The following is a 22,510-nucleotide window of genomic DNA, read 5'->3' as shown; positions in this document are numbered from 1 at the left end:
TTCATTTATATTGTCTTAAAAATCCACCATCCTATTCACAGCATGCTTTGCCAAAGAAAATTATTGTATTAGTAACTTACCTGTACTTTCTCTCTTTTAAAAAAAGAGAAAGTACAGGTAAGTTACTAATACAATAATTTTCTTTGGCAAATGTTTTAAAGAGAAAGAAAGAAGGAAAAAAAGTATAGTGAGAAATAGAAAGAAGCTTCTGATTTCTTCTACAGCAGATATATATATGATTACAAAATTATATTTTTTCTCTACAATTACAATAAAAGGTCATTTTTTTTCTATTCAATTTTTTATAATAATCAAAACCACAAGAGTATTTTTTCCATTTCAAGCATAACATCTATAATGCTAAGTCTCTAACATTCAACCATAAATGTAGCTATTTTTTTTCTCTAATCAAGAAAGTTAATTTAGTGATTTCTGCAAGCTCCGTCATCTTTACCATCAATTCTCCATTATGGATCATGTCTAACCTTTCCATTCTTCCTAGCTGCCTGTTCATTAGTCCCAAAGGAAAAGTCTCTGATTTCAATTGTACTTTAATCTTTAAAGATGTCTAAATCAATGTACATTTTTGTATTCAAAACATTGTGGCTTTTTTACATAACTACCAAACATAATAAAATGTTGCTTCTTGTTATTTACACTTCCAGCAAAAACTCAAATCACTTTTTTTCATTCTAGACAATTTCTCTGGTAGCATATACCAACAATAAATCATTTTATAATCCTTTCAGTCTCGTGTTTTCCCATGTGTATATTGCAATAAAAGTTTTTAGCCCATTTTATCATACATTCTTTTATTTCTTCTGTCTCATATTTCAGCAAAAGTTTATACATTTCAGCAGTAACATTTTCACCATTAGTAAATAATTATGTTTCAAACTTATATACTCAGTTACAGTCTGTGTTGGCAGGGGGGCAGAGGTCGACCCCGAGGCCCCTCATATGTGGGGTGCCACAAGGGTCAGTCCTCTCGCTCCTCTTGTTCAACATTTATGTAAAGCCGCTGGGCGAGATCATCCGTGGTTTCGGGGTGAAGTACCACCAGTATGCTGACAACACTCAGCTGTACATCTCCACTCTGGACCACCCCAACAATGCCCTTGAAGTGATGTCCTGGTGCCTGGAGGCCGTACGGATCTGGATGGGGAGAAACAGGCTCAGGCTCAACCCATCCAAGACTGAGCAGCTGTGGTTTCTGACATCCCAATAGAGTCAGTTGGCGCCATCACTGACTATTGGGGGCGAATCACTGGCCCCCATGGAGAGGGCTCGCAACTTGGGCGTCCTCCTGGATTCACGGCTGTCTTTAGAAGAGCATTTGACAGCCGTGACCGGGAGGATTTTTCTCAGGTTCGCCTGATTCGCCAGTTGCGTCCCTTTCTGAATTGGGACTTCTTACTCACGGTCACTCATGCCCTCGTCACTTCCCGCCTGAACTATTGCAGCTTTTAAGGGGAACTGCAACTTTTAAGGGGAACTGGGAGGACGACCAAAGGGGATGTGGGGGGAAATCCACTAAGGTCGGAGCCGAGCCCGGCACGGGGTAACGGTTTGGAGGGTGCAGGACGAGGGATTGAGGAGGGGATGGAGGGGATGGAGGGCTATACTAATGAGGGATGTACCATTACCACAGTGGATGGGAGGGGCAGATATGGCGGGAGCAGGAGACCACATCACATGTCGGGGGAGCGCACTCGCTGTTTGAGAGCTATTGGGCGCCCCGGTCCCCAAGGCTCCTCTCGGATACTAGGTGGCTCAGATACTCAAGATCTGGGCCTTCAGCTGATGCTGTGCAATGCCAGGTCCGTGGTAAATAAGGCCCCCCTCATCCATGATCTTATACAGGAGGGGGGAGCAGACCTGGCGGGTATTACGGAGACCTGGTTGGGCCCGGAGGGAGGGGTCCCCCTGCTTGAGATGTGCCCACCAGGCTTCAGAGCATTCCATCAGCCGAGGGCCTAGGGGAGGGGAGGGGGGGTGGCGGTTATTATTAACGAAGGCCTTGGTCCAAGGGAGACCACTGTGCCACAGATGGCTGGATGTGAATCCCTCTTTGTGAGATGGGGTCATGGGGTCAGATGGGCTTGTTGCTTGCGTACCTGGCTCCCTGCCACGTGGCAACGGCCCTGCCCGAGCTCCTCGACGTGATAGCCATGTGGCAGTTGATACACCCAGGCTTATGGTCATGGGTGATTTCAACTTGCCGTCCATTGGTGAAACGTCCGAGACGGCTCGGGAGTTCATGGCTTCCATGACAGCCATGGACCTGACCCAGCTAGTTCAAGGCCCCACCCATAGGGGGGGTCACACTCTGGACCTGATTTTTGTCTCTGGCCAGTGGTTGAGTGGTCTTGTTATAGGGGATATAGACATGGAACCCTTGTCATGGTCAGATCATTCGCTCCTTCGCCTGGACCTTTGAACTGCTACACTCCACCGCAGGGAGGTGGAACCAATAAGATGGGTCTGCCCCAGGTGCCTGATGGATCCTGATAGGTTCCAGATGGAGCTTGGGCCACTTCCTGAGGATCTGGCACATGACTCGGCCGAGGACCTGGTGGCTGCCTGGGATCGGGTGGCTGGTGGGGCCTTGGATCGAGTCATGCCTCTGCAGCCTCTGACCCGGTGCCGATCCCTCATGGCTCCTTGGTTTATCGAGGAGCTGAGGGAGATGAAGCACCAAAAAAGATTCCTGGAGAGCGGTTGGAGGGCCAGTCTCACTGAATCTGACCGAACACTGGTAAGATCGCATATTAAGACCTACCTAGTGGCGATAAAAGCAGCAAAGTTTAATTACTTTTCTGCTTTTATTGTGTCATCAGACAATCGTCTGGCCGCCCTGTTCAGGGTGACCCGCTCCCTGCTCCATCCGGGAGTGAGGGAGAACCCCCTGGAAGGCAGGTCTGAGGATTTCGGATAATACCTGTATGACAAAATCGCTCAGATCCAGGGGGATTTGGACTCTGACTGGGTAGATTCGGGCAGGGTGACGAGGAACAGTCTTGAGAATGTTATCTGGGAAGAGTTTGACTCTGTGACTCCGGATGACAGGATTTGGGGGAGACTCAGTGCAGCCACATGTTTATTGGACCCATGTCCCTCCTGGTTAGTACTGGCTTCCCGGGAGGTTACACGAGGCTGGCTCCAGGGAATTATTAATGCTTCGTTGAGTGAGGGTCACTTCCCCACTGCCTTGAAAGAAGCCCTCCCTAGACCCGGCAGTATTGGCCAACTACCATCCTGTCTCCAACCTTCGCTTCGTGGCGAAGGTTGTTGAGAGTGTGGTCATGCAACAGTTTCCACAATTCCTGGAGGAAATGTCTTATCTAGATCCGTTCCAGTCGGGTTTCAGGCCTGGGCACAGCACGGAAACGGCATTGGTCGCATTGGTAGATGATCTCTGGAGGGCTCAGGACAGGGGTTGCTCCTCTGTTCTAGCCCTGTTAGACCCCTCAGCGGCTTTTGATAGCATTAACCATGGTATCATGCTGCACCGGTTGGAAGAGTTGGGGATGGGGGGCACCGTGTTACGGTGGTTCTCCTCCTTTCTCTCTGACCGGTCATAGTTTGTGTTGGCAGGGGGGTAGAGGTCGACCTCGAGGCCTCTCATTTGTGGAGTGCCTCAGGGGTCGGTCCTCTCGTCCCTTTTGCTCAACATTTATGTGAAGCCGCTGGGTGAGATCATCCGTGGCTTTGGGGTGGAGTACCACCAGTACGCTGATGACACCCAGCTGTACATCTCCACCCCAGGCCACCCCAACGATGCCCTTGAAGTGATGTCTCAGTGCCTAGAGGCTGTGCGGATCTGGATGGGGAGGAACAGGCTCAAGCCCAACCCTTCCAAGACTGAGTGGCTGTGGTTCCCGGCATTCCGATATAGTCAGCTGACTCCATCACTGACTATTGGGGGTGAGTCTTTGGCCCCTCGGAGAGGGCGCGCAATCTGGGAGTCCTCCTGGATACGCAGCTGTCTTTGGAGGAACATCTGATGGCTGTAGCCAGGGGGACCTTTTGTCAGGTTACCCTGATTCACCAGTTGCGACCCTTTCTTGATCGGGATTCCATGTGCACAGTCACTCATGCCCTCGTGACCTCTCACCTTGATTACTGCGACGCTCTCTACATGGGGCTCCCCTTGAAGAGCAGTCGGAGGCTCCAATTGGTCCAGAATGCAGCCGCGCGGGTAATTACGGAAGCTGCATGGCGCTCCCACATAACACCACTCCTGCGCGAGCTGCACTGGCTCCCAGTGGTCTTTCGAGTGTGCTTCAAGGTGTTGGTTACCACCTTTAAAGCGCTCCATGGCATAGGACCTAGTTATCTTCGAGACTGCCTGCTGCTACCGACAACCTCCCATCGACCCGTGCGCTCCCACAGAGAGGGCCTTCTTGGGGTGCCATCAGCCAAACAATGTAGGCTGGTGAGCCCCAGGGGGAGGGCCTTCTCTGTGGCGGTACCTACCCTATGGAACCAGCTGCCCCCAGAGATAAGGAGAATCCAAGACATTGGTGCCTTCCGCCGTGCCCTTAAAACTTTCTTTTTTCAGCAAGCCGGGCTGGCTTAACATATTTTTAAATATTTTTAATTGGTTTGTCATTTTAAACTGGGGCCAAATTAATATTTATTCTTTTAATTGTTTTTAATGTTTGTATTGTATGCTTTTATCTGGCTGTACACCGCCCTGAGTCCCTCGGGAGAAGGTGCGGTATATAAATTCAAAATAAAAAAAAAATAAAATAAAAATAAAACACTCTCTACATGGAGCTCCCCTTGAGGAGCACCCGGAGGCTCCAACTGGTGCAGAGTGCAGCCACGCGGGTGGTTATGGGAGTGACATGGCGCTCCCATGGAACACCTCTCCTGCGCGAGCTGCATTGGCTCCCGGTGGTCTTCCGGGTGCGCTTCAAGGTTTTGGTTACCACCTTTAGAGCGCTCCATGGCTTAGGACCTGGTTACCTATGGGACCGCCTGCTGCCACCAATAGCCTCCCACTGGCCGGTACGCTCTCATAGAGAGGGGCTCCTCCGGGTACTGTCAGCCAAACAATGTTGACTGGCGGCCCCCAGGGTGAGAGCCTTCTCTGTGGGGGCACCTACTATCTGGAATGAGCTCCCCCCGGAGATATGGAGGATCCCGGATCTGCACACCTTCCGCCATGCTCTTAAGACCTTTTTATTCCATCAGGCTGGCCTGGCCTAATCTTTTCCCTTTTTCCCTTTTTAAAATGTAAATTTTAATCTGTTTTAAATTATTGGGGTGTTTTGAATCTGTCTTGGGCCAAAATTGTTTAATTCGGTTTTACTTTGCTTTTAAATTTTGTATTTATGTGTTTTATGTGTGGCTGTTCACCGCCCTGAGTCCTTCGGGAATAGGGCAGTATATAAATCAAATAAAATCTAAATCAAATCTAAATATAGTTCAAAATCATGAAATTGTTGTCCAGTTTAAATCTGTAGATAAGATAAAAAATATGCATAAGAAATTTTAGCTGGGCTTTCTTAGTTCATAGCTTCTCCTTTTGAATTATATTTCTCTTGTTCCCATTTTCTTTGTATGAATAGTCAAATATTCCAGTTTGATGGAACACACAAGCCTATTATTATTGATTTCTTTGTACATTTTTATCACATTGCTTGCTACATAAGATTAATAATCATTTTGTGACTTTTAACATGAAGCTTTTTCAAGAGATGAAATCAATATTTAGAATTATTCACACATCTTAATTAAAAGGAGACTGTTTATCATTGCTAAATTTCAGATGGCACAAAAGCATATAGCATATTTGCACCATTTTGTTTGTACAAGAGATGCCCTTTTTATCACTTAAACAATTTTGCTGAAGTAAAATGTCAAAAGGAAGACAGTTATCTTTATAAACTATGTTCTTCAATCTTGCTAGGCATAAATACTAACTGGTTAAAAAATGGCATTATGAACAAATGAACTGGAGATAATCATAATAGTCACCTGGTTAAAAAAATTACATAATTTTCTTGGCTACTGTTTCTCAACCTTTTAAGACTTCAACTCCCAGAATTACCCAGTCAGCATGCACTATTCTTCCTTAATTTTTCCACCTGACAAGGGATAACCAGCAGCCTCTCCTCTCTTTAAGTTATACAGGAGCAGGAATAAATAATAGTCATCTACTGGTACTGCAGAGTGCAGGTAGTCCTTGACTTATGACCACAATTGAGCTCAAAATTTCTGTTGCTAAGCAAGACAGTTGTTAGTGAGTTTTGCTCCAGTTTATGACCCTTCTTTCCATAGTTGTTAAGTGAATTATAGCAGTTGTTCAATCAGTAACATGGTTGTTTAAATGAATCTGGCTTCCCCATCAATTTTGCTTGTCAGAAGGTAGCAAAAAGTGGTCACAGACCCCCTGACACTACAATTGTCATAAATATGAGTCAGTTGCCAAGCATCCAAATTTTAATCAGGTAACCATGGGCATGTTGTAATGGTCATAAGTGTGAGAAGTGATCATAAGTTCCTTTTTTCAGTGCCATTGTAACTTCAAACATTCATTAAACAAGTAGTTGTAAGCCGAGGACTACCTGTACATAATTATCTGTAATAACTGGGTAACTGACAACATTGGAGACAACTATATTGAATTAATGGTAGCACTTCTTCAATAGAAGTGTCAGGATAACTTGGAGAAATCATGTGATGTTATTGTTGCTTTCTGCAGGAGCTTAAGGGAGCATTTATTGGGGGGGGGTATTCATCCACAACAATAAACCTGTTTAAAGGTTGGGCTGACAGAGGATGAGTGGCCCAAAGTTATTCATTGAGTTTCCATGGCTTATCCATTTAGTCATTCAAATAATTTATCTGGACACCAAAATTGTACCTAACCCAATCATAACAATTCCAGTTCAATACTTTAGATATTACATTTATACTGCTGTAATTCTACACATAAATGTATTGCTTGAAGAGTGCTAATTTTTATGCAGTATAAGACACTGGATCTATCTTTCCATCTGATTTATACATCTTTTTATTCCTAGACGGCACTCAGAAATTGCTAGGAGGAAAAAAAGAAAACATCAGCAGTTAAATGGGGGGGGGATGTTTTTAAAAAGATACTGGATCCTTTTCTAAAAGCAGGAAGAATGAGGGCTGAGAATAGCCTTACTGTATCTGAAATGTTCATAAAATTCCAGGTAGAAAATCTTCACAAATAATCTTCAGCTTTAAGTAAGCTTTAACTAAACTAAAATTGTAATTCAACACAGGAACTATTCCTGATAGTGAACAACTATATTTCAGACATTCAGCTTGCTTGCACTGGCCTTGCTTCCAATATTTCCAAGCTTTGTGCATTAAGTGGGAATGTCTCAAGGAGACTTCTAAGTGAATTCCCTTAGAAACAGATACTTTGCACTCCATATTTATAGAGACTAGACTTTAGCCTTTCCTGTTCCACTTATGGAGTCTGGAGATATCAAAGGAAAAATACATATGGTGATAGGGTCAGCAGACATGATTCATATCTCTACATACCGGTATGTTACAACCATATCTCTTTCTTTTAGATAATGTCTAAGCAGACCTATGTTTCCTACCAAACCAGGGGGTGGGGGAAATCCCATCATGCTCACTAATTCAAAATGACAAAACTCTTCATCTTTATCTTTCTTCCTATCTGATCTAACACTTATTTACACATTAGGTTCCTTTCCTCATTTCCAAATCCTCACATATCCACCCATTTAAGGAAGAAGCTGCATTTCTTTTCTAATTATAATCCTAGTAGAAAATGATGAATGAGACGCAATGCATTTAAAGAATGCTTGAGTCAGCTTTAGGTTTCCAAAGTTTTCATTTCTGAAATTCTAAAATTTCCACCAACAAAATTTGTTGTTGTTCTTAAATTGGAGATATTGGGCAAAGTAAACCATGTTTTCAGTGAATTTTACACACACACACACACACACACACACACACACACACACAGGGTGGGGGGAGGGAAATGAATGAAAAACCAATTGAAAATTGATGGACCAGATGCAGAAATCATATATTGCATCCACCTGCTTGCTTGCTTTTCTCCTAAAGGCAATTGAAATTACAATTGACAGAATCTATGCTTCTAGCATCAACATAGGGTTTAAAAATCTTAGCCCCTCACAAAATTCAAGAAGAAAAAGCAATATTTTTTTACCAAAATGCATAATACTATCAGTATTATGCATATTGGTAAAGTAAAACTATATGCAAAGTAAACAATAGTTTTTCTTTCCTTCAATATAGTGTGGCTCTCAACCATCAGAATATTATCTCTTCCTACAAACAAGAATTCATAATTTCATAGGATATTTCATCCCATGCAACTTTTGATCAGAAGTTTGAAAATTATTTGCCAAATTTAGTTGATATAATGATCAGGATTTCAAATATACTGTAAATGTAAGCAATAACTATTAGACACAGTGGCTTATCTCTTTCTGAGGACCCCATCACTGGATCCAATCATTTTCAGTAACTTTTGTCACATTTCTTCCCATTTTAGAGAAGATTGTTAAGAAAGTGATCATACAGCAGTCCCAGAGAATTCTGAACAAAATGGATATTGTAGAAGAGAATATATGTAGCTCAGTGGGGACCAGTAGAGTCCTTGGTATTCTTGAGACTGGTTGTTTGCTTGTAGATGTTTCATTACCAGTCTAGATAACATAATCAGTGCTACTGAGTGTGGGCTTTCCTCCTTGTTTAGTACCTTGCCCTGCTAACTACCATGGAAAAGGCCACACCAATGGGCAGAGCAAGATATTATATATAAACAGGGAACAAACCCCATACTCAGTAGCACTAATGATATTATATAGTCCAGTAATGAAATGCCTGTAAGCAAACAATCAAACTCAGAGAACACGAAGGATTCCACAAAATGGATTATTTGTGACCTTTCATTCAGGTTTCAAGCCTGGCCATAAGAGTAAACTAGAATTGGTTGCACTTGTGGATTAACCTCTGGCAGGAAAAGGATGGGAAGTTGCATCCATCCTGAGTCTTCTTGATCTTTCAGTGACTTTCAAAACTACTCGTCATGGTATCCTTATAAACCAATTTCAGGGATTGGGACTGAGAGGCATGGTTTCATGATGCTTCTCTTCCTTTCTATCATGCTGGTTCCAATCAGTTTTATTGGTGGTGGGGACACATCTAGTCCATGGTCCCTTCTCTGTGAGGTCTCACAAGGCGTCATCTCTATTTAACATCTACATGAATCTACTAAGTGACATGAACTTTATATCTTTATCTCACCCAAATAATGCCATGGGGGTTCTATCTCTGTGTCTGGAGACTGTGAGGGCTAGATGGGGAAGAACCAGGGTGAAATACTCCCGGTTTGGACCAGATCGCCCAATCCGGTAGCGATGGAGGTGGGTGGCTTGGAGAACTGGTAGCAAAAATCCCTGCCCCTCCCTTTATTTATTTATTTATTTATTTATTTATTTATTTATTTATTAAATTTGTATACCGCCCTTCTCCCGAAGGACACAGGGCGATGAACAGCCAAGATTAAAATACATACAATATAAAAATTAAAATAAGTTAAAACAGAATTAAATCAGTTTGGCTTCCCCAATTTTAAAACCCTTTACCCATAAAATAACCCATTAAAATTTTAAGCCAGCCCGGATTTCTGAAATAAGAAAGTCTTCAAAGCTCGGCAGAAAGTACGGAGGTCCGGGATCAGTCGTATTCCTGGGGGTAGCTCATTCCAGAGGGCGGGTGCCCCCACAGAGAAGGCTCTCCCCCTGGGGGTCATCAGTTGACATTGCCCAGCTGAGCCACACAATCATTAGAGGCTTTTTAAAAAAAATTTAAAAGCATTTTTTCTACAATCTCTTTGACCGAAAAAATGCTTTTAAAAGGGAAAAAAAAAGCCTCTGATGATCGTGCGGCTCAGCTGGGATCGTCAGAGGCTTTTTTTAAAAAAAGAAAGCCTCTGCCGATCAGGCAAGTCAGCTGGGATCGTCAGAGCCTTTAAAAGCATTTTTTTACAACTTCTTCAACCGAAGAGGTTGTAGAAAAAATGGTTTTAAAAGTAAAAAAAAAAAAAAAAGGCCACGCCCACTCAGTCATATTATCCCACCACCACCAAGCCACGCCCACAGAACCGATAGTAACAAATTTTACATTTCACCACTGGGAAGAACCCTGGAAATACAAAATGGTTATGTGATTTAATTTTCCTCCAATGCTTTGCCATTGTTCTGGATAGGGTTGTACTATCTCAACAGAATTGGTATACAACCTTGGAAATTCTCCTGGACTCATGGTCCTTGCTTGAAGAGTGACAACCATAACCAAGGGTACTTTCACATAACTTTATTTCACGAACCAATTATGGCCTTTCTTGAACTGGGAGGTTTTGATCTGTCACTCATGCCTTAGTCACTTCCTGAAGAGAAAAAATAGAAAATCAGGCATCAGTCTTAAATGTCCCATCTGGGATAAAAGTCTTCATCTGGGATAAAAGCAGTTCAAGCACCATAACAGAATAGCTGATGATTAGATTAGATTTGGGGGAGAGGCAAGGTAACTGGTTTTTCAATAGATATGAAGGAACAGCTCAAAGTCTATAATCTCACTCTACTATGCAGCTTGATGGACTTGCTGTATATTGGACAGCTGAGAAAGGATCAAAGTTCAGTTCATCCTAAATTCAGCTGGCTTGCTTCCTCTTTCAAATTTGAAGCAGAACTGCTAAGATTGTCTTTGTTTGTTATTTCACAAAGCTTTTAGCATAGATTAAAGTTCTGAATTCCTCTTTGGACCTGAATTGTTTAGTTTATTATTTGATCTTTTCTGAGAGTTGCAACTGTTTATTTTGTAATGGAAAAACAATATTTAGAATAAACAAATGAGCCGTACTATTAGTGTATGGATTATAGACTCACATTGTGTGATTTCCAACACCTCCTCTAAAGAATGATCTTGGAAGTAGAATTTGGATAAAATAAATTTGGACAGATTATAACAATTTGCATTTTGCAGAGCAGAACTTTCTTTCTATGGCATTTATATGGCATTCAAAAAAGATTGATTGGAATAAAGATTTGACTGTTGTACTATGATAAACATGTAAGAGCAGTAAACTACTACTATGTCAAGTACTAAATGGATGAGACATTCTCACTCCTATTAGCAGTATCCAGTATGAGGAGGGAGATCTTCAGTCACTTCTGATTTTTATTTTTAATAATTTTATGAAAAATGTTAATTACAATAACAAAAGATAATTGAAACAGAAATAAAGAAAAGGGTGGAAGCAAGAAAACCAAAAAGGAAAAACCTTCAGAAAGCAACTTCTCCCCCTCATCACAACAAGTATAAACAATTTCACTATCCTCTTAATTAACATAAACTCTTCAACCCTTAACTCATCTCTTAATATAGGCAAATCCAATAAATCCCCAATCCATGTGTCAGCAAAAAGTCCAAACACAGCACTAAAATAGTAACAGCAATTAACAGATATAAAACATAGAATTCCACATCACAAATCTTAACTGTAAGCAAATCCACATTTAGAAGGATACGGGGAAGGTCCCAGTATCATTGTATGAACAAAAGACTGAAATTTAACATGACAAAGAGGGATAATTTCTCCTTTAAAGAGAACAAGCTCATTAAAAAAATCCTTGCTTTATGTGAAAGGACAGTTAGATACAAAGCCAATTTAAATGCTGTCAGATTAGAATAAATAAGTAACAGTAGAGGGAAAAAATTAAGTGTAAGCTAACATGTACTATATAAATTATAACACCATTTATACACAACATTTTTGCCATCTAGATGCCATCTAGATGTCAGCAAATCCCAAAAGAACCATCCAAAGTATCAGCATTTTCCATTTCAACTTCATCAAATAAAACAAGTCCCGCTTTTAGTTCTCCAATACTAAGAACAGTTTTTCTTTCCCACAAAAATATATTTATATTTAAAATTAATTTCAAAATCTTAATAGTCAAAATATAGTATTCCAATGTTCTCTGAGCCCTTAATCAATTTAAAATTTCTATTGACAAAACTTTCTATTGCTTTTTGCTGTTTGGGCAGTAATTTTGAAATATTATAAGGATGCATATTCATTTTCTTTTATTAAGAATTGAAGGATCTCACCTGGTATTTTGAGCTTTGTCATTTTGAAGGTGTCTAATTTCTTTAAAGCAATTAGCAGGCAATTATTGGATGTTATTAGCATGGGAAGGGTTTCTTGTTCTTTGTTAGGTTCCATTTCTGACTGGAACAAGCTTGGCAAATTCTACCAGCTCCTGGTTCTCAGAAATTGCTGCTTTGCAGTCTCCTTGTGAGAAGCAAATATGTGGAGCACAATTTGGACAATCTCATATTCTCTCTCTGTTCAGAAAGGGATAGAAGAACTGATTTACTTGTCAACTCCTTGTTCATAGTCAGAAATATCAGCTCTACTTTTTACGGAGACACCTTCAATCCACCATCTTTCCCTGAAATCCAGTCTTTTCTGACTCTCCATGATCTGATGGATATAATTTTGTTAGGATTATCTGTCAGTGGTTGATTCTTTCTGTTCTTATACTCAGGAATATTTTACCACTCTAATATATGTCAGCTTACCTCTTATCCAATTCTTTTCAATTGAAGTCTAATTTTTGCAAATGTCTACCTCCTCCAATGAATTTTGCCTATACATTTTGTGTCCAAAATACTTTGTTATTAGCTAAAACTCTAAATAGTATAGTTTCTTTAAAAAAAAAACCTTTATTGTTAAAAAAAATTGGACATGGTGGAACCATCTTGGCGATATCTCTGCCATACAAAGTATAACACAAGTCTCTTATGTGTTCAATATACATTACTACTTACCAATTATATACACATACTTAACCTCTTCTACACGTTTACAAATCCAATTCCAATTACATAATATATTACATAAATAGTATAGTTTCATTTCATCAAATATTTAATAAATTATTCTTCTTGCAGTTCAAGACACTTTCAACAATTTTATTCAGCATCATAATATAAAGCCATCTATTTTTCTTCATTCAGCTTTCTTGATTGCCCAGTTTCATAGCCATATGTAAACCATGGCCTTGTTTGTTGTCAATGTGATGTCTTGCATTTCAATATTTTGTGTACATCTTAGTGCTACCCATCAGATGTATCTTCATCTCGTAGTCCCCATCCCGATGAATTTTTGAGGATAGGAAGATAAAGACTGCTTCAACAACTCATCTGCCTGTGTACATTTGCGTGGCATTATTTGTTGACATAAAGTTACACTTTTTAATATTGAACAGCAAATAGCTTTTATATTTCTTCTTTTAAAAATAAACCACTGTAAGTCTTGATTCAACAACTTATTTGAAGTTTTCAATGCTTTTTTTCATCAATTTTAATTCAATTTCTATTTATTTTAGCATCCCTCACAATATATTTTGTATATGTAAAAAAAAATAATTTGTACAACTTAATTTCTTTTCCCAATTTTAAAACATTTATTTGTTCAATATTTGGTTCTAACTGTAACTTTCTGGTGCTTATATAAATTCTTCAGTCAACAGATCAGGTAGCCCAGAACCTCCATATTTTTAAGAGCAACTCATAATCTGTTGTCATGTACATAATAAAAAAATATTCAGTAAAGCAAAACTAAATGTCCTTTTGGGATTCCCTTGCCTTTTTATTATCCACTGTGTATTAGCAAGGTCCAGGGCCTCTGCCTCCTCTGAATCTAGCTTGCATATCTGGCAGCTCTCATTCCATTTATTTTGAAATATGGATTGCAAAATCTTGAAAAGTGACATCTTAACTTGTGAGATAAGTGCAGTTGTTCAGTAGTTGGAGTATTCCTTTACACTGTCCATTTGGGGGCTATAAAATCAACTTTTCAAATCCATTGCCCACAGATATATTTTTTCATGGCTGCTTACAAATCATATGCAACCCTTTAACCACATAATCTTGACAGATTTGAAACAATTCAGCTGGTGCTGCATTTAATCAACTGTTTGGGCTTTAATTTTAGTCATTTTGTGGATGTAATCTAGTTCAACCCATATGCTGTTGTCACTAAAAGCAAACAAAGTGAATTAAATGAGGATAATCCTTCCTCTTGTTTGCTTGCACAAATTTAGGCAATCAAGGATTAATGTGAGGGCAAATTATTTTGTTCTTGTAAAATCACTAAAAGGACAAACTTCATTTTTTTATCCTGATACACCTTTAAATGAATTTATTTCTCACTTTGTTTCGATGTTCTTATAATTTTGTGAGTAATATCAAATCTGGACTTTCAAATGAATATTTTATATTTAGAATCGTAGGAAAATAATGTCTAAGCAACTATTCATTTGCTGCTTTATAGGTGAATGTTTAGACAAATGCATGAGTAGAAGTAGTATATGAAAAATATATGAAATGTAAATATGATTTACATAAGTTAGTACTCAGCAAAAATGGAATGTAATTTGTTGGAACTACTTTTCAAAGTCATTAAAGCAGATCTTTATGATCCATAACAAACCAATATTGAAAAACATGAAAATGTCAGCAGAGTTTCCAGAATAATCTGTGGTGTAGCATAGTTTTATGCATAGTTCAAAGCAAGTTTGCACAAAGTGAGAATTTCCAGGTGAGAAGAGTGAGCTGCTAATAACACCAAATGTAATTTTCTGGCTTCTGTAACTCAGAACATGATGAAAAATGTTTGTACCATGATCGTATACTTTAAATGCTAACATTCAGGAGTAAGAAAATTATGAATTAACCTCTGTTATTGTTGTTCATTCTGCCAACCTAGCAGTTCAAAAGCATGTAAAAAAAATGCAAGTAGAAAAATAGGGACCACCTTTGGTGGGAAGGTAACAGTGTTCCATGCGCCTTTGGCATTTAGTCATGCCGGCCACATAACCATGGAGACGTCTTCAGACAGCGTTGGCTCTTCGGCTTTGAAATGGAGATGAGCACTGCCCCCTAGAGTTGGCAACAACTAGCACATATGTGCGAGGGGAACCTTTACCTTTTCCTATTGTTGCTAAAAAAAATTGCATATCCCATAACCATAAGAAATTCAGGAATTAACCAAGAATTAGAACATAGATATTATGGATAATGAGTATAATGTTCATTGTGAGAGTTAATCATAAATATTTATGTCTTGGAATACTACACCAGACTGAGATATAACAGGGTAGTCTTTGTTTTTTAATCAGGAGAATCAGAGAGAAATGCTGCTGAAAACAGGTGGCTACTTATTTATCTCCTTGTTGGTACCATATGGCATATGGCGATTCATTATGCTCATTTTTGCATAATCATCCTACTAAAAATAATAACATTAAGAGCCTGGATAAAATCACTACAAATACCTGAGCATCTTTCAAACTGACAACATCAAGCAGCCTGAACTCAAGAAGAACGTTACAAGTGAATACATCACAATGAAAAAGATCTTAAAATACAAACTCAGTGGAGGAAATACCATTAAGCAATTAACACTTGGGCAATTGCAGTCATTGAACACACAGCTGGAATAGTAAACTGGACTCAACAGAATTAGGAATCCTGGATAGGAAGAACAAAACAATAATGACAATGAATATGCCTTTCACCCACCCAGTGATATTGACAGACTCTTCTTACCAAGGAGCATAGGTCAGTGTGTAATGTTGAAAAAGAAGCTGAAAAAGAAGAAAGGCCATTGGAAGAATAGCCGAAGGACAGTGAAGAAGATGCATCGAAGCTAGAACACTATGAAAGTTTACTGAATAACGATGAGACCAAACTGACAAGAAAAACCAAATGAAGAATAGAAAATAGATATGGCAAGACAACGTATTATATGGCCAATACATTAAAAAGTAGGAAAACAAGTAGATAAGAACAAGACTTGGCAATAGTGAAAAGCAGGAAAGTTGAAGAAAGAGATAGAAGGCTAATTCTGGCTGCACAAGATCAAATTTTAAAAACAAATGCATCTACAAAGCCAGAATTTAGAAGACAGTGACAGACAGCAAGTGTCGCCTCTGCAAAGAAGCTGAAGAACAGTGAACTACCTACAAGAAGATCACACAGACTGACTACAAACAATAGCATGACAAAGTAGCAAAAATTGTGCCTTGGAATATCTACAAGAAATATTATTTACCTACAACTTCATAAACAAGAACTGGTAGGATCACAAAACAGACAAAGCTAAGGTGGGTCTGGGATTTAGAGTCAATAAGAAAGACAAAAGAATCTAGATAGTGCATGTTGCAGTAGCTGGAGACAGCAAAAGAGAAGAGAAAGAACTGAGAAAATAACAAAATACAAAGTTCTCAAAATAGAAGTAGAATGACTTTGGCAAAAGAAAGCAAAGTTAGTACCAATAATGATAGGTTCTTTGGATGCAATCCCAAAACACTTGAAACACTATGTCAGGTTTCGATGCTATCTCAAAATAAATGAATTTCCAAACTACTTGAATACCACTGGCATTGACAGAAATCACTATCAGTCAATTACAAAAGATATTTTACTTTCAACAGCTTACATCTTTTAACACAATCAAATAACATCTGCCTATCCCAGATCCTTGAATAAGATTCAATAGATGGATAAAAATGCAAAATTTAGTGTAAACATCTGGCTGATTGTGAGACGAACCATAATAATAGATTTGGTAAAATTAAATATACTTATGTACTATGATGTCCCACTATTTGTAAATCCATTTATTCTAGTGTACATGCCCTGACTGGGATGGGTTTCTGCAAAAGTCCTTTCCTTCATTGGTTACCTGATTTTTTTTCCAGCAGCTACTAGAAAGATTGAACCAGAAATGCATCAAAACATATATTTTATCACTCAGTTGTAAACCATTCTTAAATTTTTAGATATAATAAACGATATAACATTTATATATTTGGCAATGGGTTAGCATTGCCAAAAAGGCATTAAGAGTTGTTAACCTAATTTTGCAATTCTAACATTGTATTGATAACTAGGGCATACAAATCCTTTGCCAGACCAATTCTCGAATAAAGTTCATCTGCCTGGAATCCACACTGTATATCAGACATTAATACAATTGAATGGATCCAGAGGTACTTCACAAGAACTCCATTCCTTTACTCACAATATAATTCCCTATGTCACCAGACTTGAAATTTTGGGCTTGGACAATCTGGAACTGCTCCGCCTGCAATATGATCTAAGCAGAGTACACAAAATTATCTGCTATAACATCTTACCTGTCAATGACTTCTTTAGCTTCAACCTCAATAATAAATGGGCAAACAATCGGTACAAACTCAAGGTAATCCGCTCCAAACTCAATTGCAGAAAATACGACTTCAGCAACAGAGTGGTCAATGCCTGGAATGGTCTACCCAACTCCATTGTTACAGCCACAAACCCTCACAGCTTCAACCTTAAACTGTCTACTGTGGACCTCACCCCATTCCTAAGAGGTCTGTAAAGGGGACGTGCATAAACACACCAGCGTGCCTACCATCCCTGTTCTACTTTCCCCATTTATTTGTATTCATTTTTTTGTTCATATCCATGTTTATATTTATACCTGCTATTCTGTACATGTTTGACAAACAAATAAATACAAATATAAAAAGAAATAATGGAAGAGAATAACAAGTAGATAATGCTACTAGCTAGATAATGATAGCATTATTATCCATGGGTAGCCGCCATATCTGGTTTCTTCTTTTCATTAATCATAGATCCTTAGCTAAAACTGTTTTACATTATTTTTTTTCCTTAAAATAGGCTTTCTTTATTTCTTGTCAGTGAAGGTCTGCTTCTTTATGGCTTCATTAGTGTGCCCTCTTCTATTTTACTTAGCCTATATCAAAGAATTTCCTTCTAAAAAAATATTTTTTAATTTGTAGGTTCACATTGATATTTGCCTGAAAAGAAAAAAACCCTACCTGAGATGATTCCTGCCTCTTCTAATGACTCACCTGTGTCCACAAATGAGTTATATGTTTGTGTTTCTTGGACATTTTGAAAACTCCTTCTTGCAATGAAATATAAATAAATCTGACTACTGGAAATTGAAAATGCTTTCTTTCAAGTTTTGCCTCATTTAGGGTCTGGTCATGCTGAGAACTTTAGTAGCAGTTTCTTAATTCACGCACAGCATGGAGCAGGCTTAATGCATTCAAGTCAATGGCATTTCAGCTGTTTTATATGCTGGTCACAGCTGCTTGATTGTCATTTCCATTTTATTAGAGGCAAAACCTCATGTACAAATGTATAAATGAGAACTGAACATCCCTTCAGTTACCGTGCAGATTTTCCTGTCATATTTTAAGTCTCTACTTGACCGTCACCATTTTAGAAAGTTGAAATCTGATGAGTAGACTACTCATCAGATTTCAGGCATACATGTATGACATGGTGATATAGTACCATTATGGCAGTTGACATGCTGGAACACATTAATCTACAAAAACTCAATAACTAGTAAAGAATAAATTAATGGCTTTACATCCAAGTGTAAACTGCACTTATTTAATGTGATGGAAGTGCTTGTGATACAAGGCTCAAAGCTGTTAAAATGTTTTCTGATTGCAGTATGTCCCAGATAATTGTTTCATCACCACTGGTTCTGTATATCAAGATGGTAAAAATGTATGTCTAAAGCCATTCCTAATTTCATGACTTCTGGATTTCAGTTCTTATAAACCCTAAAGCGGGGGTGTCAAACTGGTGGCCCATGGCCCAGATGCATCATGTGCAGGCCACACCCATCCCACTTCCCAAAGGGGGGGAAATCACAAAATGTCATGTGACGGCAATGTGAAACTGAGTTTGACACCCATGGCCTAAAGGAACTGAAATCTAACATGTTTACCAGATTCATTAGACTGATTTATTCTGTTCTGGCTAAATATTTTTAAGAAATAAGACTAATGGATCTTCAAATGTCTATAGAGTTGCTGCAGACTCATAGGGAAAATTGAACAGATACCGTATTTTTTGGAGTATAAGACACACCTTTCCCCCCCCTCATCTTATACACCGAATGTAGCCCCACCCACCCACTGGCCCTCACCCTTTGGCCTCTGCCTCACAGCAGTTACCTCCTTGCAAGCAAACAGCAAGAAAAAACAGCTCCTTTCAGCTTCAGCACAGCCTAATTAGCACAAGTTGATTGGATCGGCCTCCCGACTCTCAGCTAATTTGGTCTCAGCTGTTTTGCGCATGGCTCTGCTGCTTGCTGCAAAGAGGTAAATTGCTGGAGCAGATTTTTTTTTTCCTTGTGCTAATCAAGCTATGCTGAAAATGAAAATGAAAGTAAAAGCAGGTTGTTTGCTCTTTGCTGCAATGAGGCAAATTGCTCAGAGGCAGAGGGAGATTTCTTTTTCTTTTTTTCCTCACCAAAAAAGGTAGGTGCATCTTATATTCCGGTGCATCCGAAAAATACGGTAAGTGCTATGAAGGGGAGGGCAGGAAGGAAGGAAGGAGGAAGGAAGGAAATTATATGCATAAAGAATTTAGGAATAAAGATAAACCGATGTAACAATGCCACTTCTAGAATGCCTCTTCTAGAATTCTACTGTTTATACTACACTTAAAATACTGTATAGAATTATTTTCATATCTTCAAAAAGCTGGAACTGGAAAGCTAGCCAGAGTGTTAGCCAGAATGCTTAGCAATTCTCCTATGAGGAAAACTATAAAATTTAGGAGTGTTTTGCTTTGATCGAAGAGAGGTAAAGAAAACCATGATAAAAGCAGTGGTAGGCTGCCCCCGGTTCGCACCGGTTCTATAGAACCAGTAGTAAAACCGGCAGCACTCCGTCCACTGATCCTGACGTTATCAAAATGCTTCTGCGTATGCTCAGATGCTTCTGTGCCCACAAAGTGAGCGCGCACACGTGCCCCTGTTACAAATCTGTAGTAAAGGTAAGTAGAATCCACCACCTGGATAAAAATATATCATGATATCAACATCATTAATGCAACATGATTATAAGAAAGTTAAGAAGCGGTCTCGCTTCTTAACTTTATCGCATCCATGAATAGCCAACATAAAGTTACATAAACCTGCACTGTCAGAAGAACTGGGCCATTGGTTGAGCAATTCTAGAAGAGTGACAAAGGCCTCATCCTGTGAGGATATTTGAATTAGTTTGAGTTTGTGGTTAATGATTATGGAAATGAATAAGGTTTTCTGTTAATTTAGCTCTGCTAATTGTGGATTAGATCTCTGTCTCACCTAGTTAGCAAAAGGTATTCAAAGAAGGCAGGAGGTCAGGTGTAGTTGTTAAACCATTCTTAAGTGAATGTGTTACATAATCAGCCTTAAAAGAGGGGATACATCTCCATCGCAAAAAGTAATTAATCAACCCTCATATCAGTGTTGGGTTGCTCCCGGTTCTGTAGTAAAACCGGTGGGAGGCTCTACCCACCTGCCACGACATCATCATGGGTCATCTGCGCATGCGCAGAAGCGCACATGCTCCCACTGTGAACCAGTAGTAAAGGTAAGTAGAACCCACCCACCTCATATCCTGTATAATTGTTGTCCAATCTCTATGAAGAGTACTAAAACTACAATAGCAGAAGGGCTTGACTATAATAAAGTACCTGGATCAATTTCTACAAGGATGGTATGGGATAGAAAGTACAAATGGTTGCTCTTGTGGATAATCAATGGCAGGACCAAAACAGGGGGAATGCAACTCTCCTGGTCCTGCTGGATTTCTTTTCTTTTTTAAAAAAAAAACAAAAACAAAAAAAACAAAACCTGTCCTTTCCCCCCATGTTTTCAGTCTTTCTAATGAAATCACAGCATCATTGCTCAATCTACCATGGCCCTCAGAAATAATATAAAAAGCAACTTAAGAAAAGCATACAGAACATGGCCACTTGAATTGTTCTGTCCAATGCCTATAGAAGTAATGTGTATTTTCTTCTGTATATCAATGTAATATATCATACTCTTCTTTTTTCTCTTCTTGTTGTACAGTATATGCCCATTATCTGTATGTGTGCACAAGAAACCACAGGTGAATTGCATATCTTCTGCTCTGACTCACATGAACAGGAGCGAGAAAACAGAAACAGAAAGAGAAGAGAAAGAAAAAAAATAAGAATATAGTAAAGAGAAAAAACATATAAAAAGTGACTTCCCTCTTGATCGTAAAAACAATTTTATTAATTTATCTCTTAAAATACAACAAATGATCACTTCTTCCTGTATCCCATGTCTTATCTATAAACAAATCCATAAAGCCTCACCCATTCAGCCCTGATATCAGCAGTCCATTAAGGGTTACCAGAGATAACATAATTTTGAATAACTGATTTATAACTGAAAAATGGTCTAAACATAGAGGACAAAATAATTTTGTAATTGTATTTGTTGCAAAAGAGAATTGGAAGCTACACTTTATATTTCTTTTTATTCTTTTTTCTTTTTCATCTTTTTTTTTGTTGCTGTTTTTATCTTTTTAAAGTTTGCGTTAGTTTTTGTACTTTTTTGCAAAACTTTTGATAAAAGGTGATCTAAAAATGTTGGCTTTTTTTTTTTAGGAAAGATAATTCTTTGGAAAAGAGCACAGTACTGCCAGTTTCAACAATTTATATAACAATTCAAGCAGTCATCTAATAGTTATTTTGCTTTTATTTTCACAAAGTTTAGAAAAAAGATTTGAAAAAGAACTCTCTCTCTCTCTCTCTCTTTCTCTCTCTCTTTCTCTCTCTCTCACACACACAGAGACAGACAGATAGACACACACACACACACACAGAATGAAGAAAGAAAGAAAAAGAAAGAAAGAGAGAGAGAGAGAGAGAGAGAGAGAGAGAGAGAGAGAGAGAGAGAGAGAAACCAAGTAGCTGTAGTGAAAAGTAGGTGTCAAATAATCTCTAGATTCAAAGTTTCCATGAATAATTCATAAGGCTAGATTTTTGGCAGATACCCAAACACTAGCATTCTGTTCTCTGTGGATTGTATATTTTGGATAGATAGTTGAAACTAGGACTAGAAAGATGCTGACTTGTTTATGAAGTATTGCTTTAAATACAAGACAAAATACAAGACATTCTGTGCCATGGAAGAGTTGCTGATAAATAGTATTAAAGAAACAGGTTGCCAAGTGATGAGGAATGTTACCCTCTGGCCATTGAGAATTGGGAGAGGGGGGTTGATTAAAGGTTCAGTCTAAAATATCTTGTGTAGTCCAGGTTTTGGAAGCCTGCCATAGAAGAATGGAAAATCATGTACCTATGTGGCTAGATCCTGCAGAAGTACTGCAAAAGAGAAGAAAGCTATTTGCTTTGGGCACAAGAGATATTTTCACTACAAAACAAAGAAAGAGATAAGGGCCATGATCTTTTGAAATATTCAGAAGCTTTCTGTCTCTAAAAGATCAATAAACAAATGTCTAGTTTTTTTAAAAATTAAAAATGGGATATAAATGTGCCAGAGTAAAATCTGCCTGCTAAGTAAACAATAGCACAGGTCAAA

At 38.9% G+C, this 22,510-nt stretch overlaps 2 long non-coding RNA genes across 2 annotated transcripts; one reads left to right on the top strand and one right to left on the bottom strand.

The window, feature by feature from the left end:
• Nucleotides 1–10,353: 10,353 nt before the first annotated feature.
• Nucleotides 10,354–12,399, bottom strand: LOC117655748 (uncharacterized). The gene is made up of 2 exons (XR_004588783.3): nucleotides 12,166–12,399; nucleotides 10,354–10,441 (listed from the first exon to the last, which is right to left on the bottom strand). It is a non-coding gene; the product is annotated as an uncharacterized LOC117655748 (long non-coding RNA).
• A 7,291-nt stretch (nucleotides 12,400–19,690) lies between these two features.
• On the top strand, nucleotides 19,691–21,233 carry LOC117655749 (uncharacterized). The gene is made up of 2 exons (XR_004588784.2): nucleotides 19,691–19,941; nucleotides 21,008–21,233. It is a non-coding gene; the product is annotated as an uncharacterized LOC117655749 (long non-coding RNA).
• The last annotated feature ends 1,277 nt before the right edge of the window (nucleotides 21,234–22,510 follow it).

The sequence above is a fragment of the Pantherophis guttatus genome, chromosome 7, assembly GCF_059756535.1.
Source record: "Pantherophis guttatus breed Tessera chromosome 7, ASM5975653v1, whole genome shotgun sequence".
In the NCBI taxonomy this organism is placed as follows: Eukaryota; Metazoa; Chordata; class Lepidosauria; order Squamata; family Colubridae; genus Pantherophis; species Pantherophis guttatus.
Note: the sequence above shows the minus strand (reverse complement) of the source record. Positions and strands in the feature narration are given on the sequence as shown.